Source organism: Aplysia californica, unplaced genomic scaffold (genome assembly GCF_000002075.1).
Source record: "Aplysia californica isolate F4 #8 unplaced genomic scaffold, AplCal3.0 scaffold02972, whole genome shotgun sequence".
Taxonomy (NCBI): Eukaryota; Metazoa; Mollusca; class Gastropoda; order Aplysiida; family Aplysiidae; genus Aplysia; species Aplysia californica.
Window position 1 is genome coordinate 1 of NW_004800242.1, and position 3,188 is coordinate 3,188.

The window sequence follows — 3,188 nt, forward strand, 5'->3', positions numbered from 1 at the left end:
GCGGCCGAAGCCTACTCTTATCGATTTTAGACCGCCAAGGGATCTTTAACATGCGCAACTTGCACACGGGCCCTCCGAGATTTTTCGCCCTTGTCCGAGAAGGCTAGGTGTAGATCTTTCCTACCAGAAGATCAGGGGTGTGGTAGAAAGACAGCTGTAAGAAGGAGTCAAGGAGTAGCAGTAGAAAGGCTGCAGAAAGAGTCAGGAGCCCAGAGGAGGGGGCAAGGGAGGTGAGGCAGGTGGGGGCAGAAAGAGGAGACGAAAGCAGACGACAGGATATTGCTAGAGAGCAGGAAAGGAGGTGAAAGGAGGTGAAAGGAGGCAATTTTAGAGAAGAAAATTTTTCAGTCGCTACCCGGATTCGAACCCGGGACCTTTGAATGAGAGGCCAACACCTTAACCTCTAGGCCACGAGAGCCCCATGTAAAATTGTTTATGGTTGGTTTAAAAGGACAGAAGGTCATTTTTAAAAATCTGTCTTTAAAAACATTTTATCATTTTCCATTTTCATCTGAATTAAAAAACCAAACTTACATTGAACTCAGTCCCATTTGTATTAAAAACATTTTTTCGTGCTAATGAAAAAACAAAATTATTCCAAGACATTACTTCACAGACAATATTGAAATACCTCCTGTTGATGGTCCGGCCGTGGTATCCAAGGCGTCGTTGTCCAGGTCATCCTCCGCTCCAGCAGAGGGGTCCTGGTGATGAAGACATGTGTCAATTAGGAATATCCTCTTTCATCAATCAAGTTAATTTTTTGTTTCATCAGATAAGAGTTGCATTAAAATTGTTTACAGTTGGTTTAAAAGAACAAAAGGTCGTTTATAAAAATCTGTAAATACATTTTATAATTTTCCTGTTTTACTTGAATTGAAAAACAAAACTTACATTGAACTCAGTCCCATTTGTATTAAAAAATTATTTTTTTAACTATGAAAAAATAAAATTATTCCAAGACATTACTTCACAGACAAATACCTCCTGTTGATGGTCCGGCCGTGGTATCCTTGGCGTCGTTGTCCAGGTCATCCTCCACTCCAGCAGAGGGGTCCTGGTGATGAAAACATGTGTCAATTAGGAAAAACCTCTTTCATACCTCTTTCATCAATAAAGCTTTTTTTTGCTTCGTCAAATAAACAGAACCGTTATAAAATTGTTTACTGGTATGTTTAAAAGGACAGAAGGTTATTAATAAAAATCTGCCACTAAATATATTTTATCATTTTACGGTTTTATCTGATTGAAAAAAACAAGTTTTACATTTAACGCAGTCCCATAGACAGGTATTATTCTAATTTCATTGAAATAATACAAACAAATAATCTTCTAAGACACATTACTTCTCAGACAAATACCTCCTGTCGATGGTCCGTCTTGGTATCCTTTTGGTTGTCCGGGCCATCCTCCGCTCCAGCGGAGGGGCTCTGGTGATGAAGAAATGTGTCAATTAGGAATATCCTCTTTCATTAATAAAGCTTTTTTTTTGTTCCATCAAAAAATAAAGAGCTGTTATAAAATTGTTTACATTTCGTTTAAAAGGACAGAAGGTCATATAAAATAATATTTCGCTAAATACATTTGATCATTTTCCGGTTTAAGCCAAATTAAAAAACAAAACATAAATTGAACTCAGTCTCAGAGGTATTTTTTTTTTTTTCTTTTTTTTTTGAGCTAATGAAAAAATAAAATAATTTCAAGACGTTACTTCACAGACAAATACCTCCTGTTGATGGTCCGGCCGTGGTATCCTTGGCGTCGTTGTCCAGGTCATCCTCCGCTCCAGCAGAGGGGTCCTGGTGATGAAGACATGTGTCAATTAGGAATATCCTCTTTCATCAATCAAGTTAATTTTTTGTTTCATCAGATAAGAGTTGTATTAAAATTGTTTACAGTTGGTTTAAAAGGACAAAAGGTCGTTGATAAAAATCTGTAAATACATTTTATAACTTTCCTGTTTTATTTGAATTAAAAAACAAAACTTACATTGAACTCATTCCCATTTGTATTAAAGAATTATTTTTTTTAACTATAAAAAAAAAAATTATTCCAAGATATTACTTCACAGACAAATACCTCCTGTTGATGGTCCGGCCGTGGTATCATTTGCGTCGTCGTCAAGTCGTCCTCCGAACTGGCAGAGGGGTCCTTGTGATGAAGACTGTGTCAATTTGGAATATGCTCTTTCATTAATCATGATAATTTTATTGTTTCATCATATAAAGAGTTGTTATAAAATTGTTTACATTTGGTTTAAAGGACAGAAGGTCATTTATAAAAATCTGTCGCTAAATACATTTTACCATGTTCCGGTTTTATGTGAATTAAAAAACAAAACTTACATTGAACTCAGTCTTACAGGTATTTTTCTAACTTTATTGAACTAATAAACAAATAATCTTCCAAGACATTACTTCACCGACAAATACCTCTTTTAGATTGTCCTCCGCATCAGCAAGTGGTCCTGGTGATGAAAATCCATGTCGATACAGTGCTGTACCAGCAAACCTCAAGGAGCAATCCAGTATACATGCCACTTCAACAACCTCACTCAAACTCAAGATCAGCAGGAAGCTCTACCCACACCATTCTACCCCAGCCACCCTTCCCGTCCTACCTCCTACCCCCCTAAAAAAACAAAACAACCAAACCTACACTGCCACCTCAACTACCTCCCGCCATGGCCATGGCAACACCTACAAAATTCTACTCTGACTCTAACCTATCCACCTAGCTCCCTATCAAGCTATTTGACTATCTCTACAGCCCCACTGCGTCACTTTAAGTCTGAGTGTGAGAGACGGAAATCGGAGCAGCAGACCACTCGCTGTTGGCTTCTCATGTGGGTGCCGTTTTTCTGAGAAAATACGTTAGAAGTCAAACTAGTTATTAAACTTTTTTTAGTACCAGTAACGAGAAGCTCGTCAATGCAATAATGATTATTAAAAGTAGGAACAAAAAACAAGGGAAAGGAAAAAAGAAGGCCCTGCCACTGGCATCCTCACCCATCGACAATGACAAATAGCAATATATTGGGGTTTTCTTTATAAACTGAGTATGTATTCTATATTGCTATAGAGACAATTTGTAAACGTAATTACCACACACAGATTTTTCAAACATTTTATTGAGCTAAAGAGCAATAACCTTACATTTCTTCAGACAAATACCTCCTGTTGATGGTC

General features: G+C 37.4%; 1 long non-coding RNA gene across 2 annotated transcripts; it reads right to left on the reverse strand.

The window, feature by feature from the left end:
• Window positions 1–1,026: 1,026 nt before the first annotated feature.
• On the reverse strand, window positions 1,027–2,701 carry LOC101857229. 2 transcript variants are annotated; one of them, XR_221302.2, is made up of 5 exons: window positions 2,433–2,701; window positions 2,080–2,164; window positions 1,727–1,799; window positions 1,362–1,430; window positions 1,027–1,057 (listed from the first exon to the last, which is right to left on the reverse strand). It is a non-coding gene; the product is annotated as an uncharacterized LOC101857229 (long non-coding RNA). The 2 variants fall into 2 exon arrangements; XR_001185527.1 differs by having other exon boundaries at window positions 2,080–2,701.
• Between the last annotated feature and the right edge of the window lie 487 nt (window positions 2,702–3,188).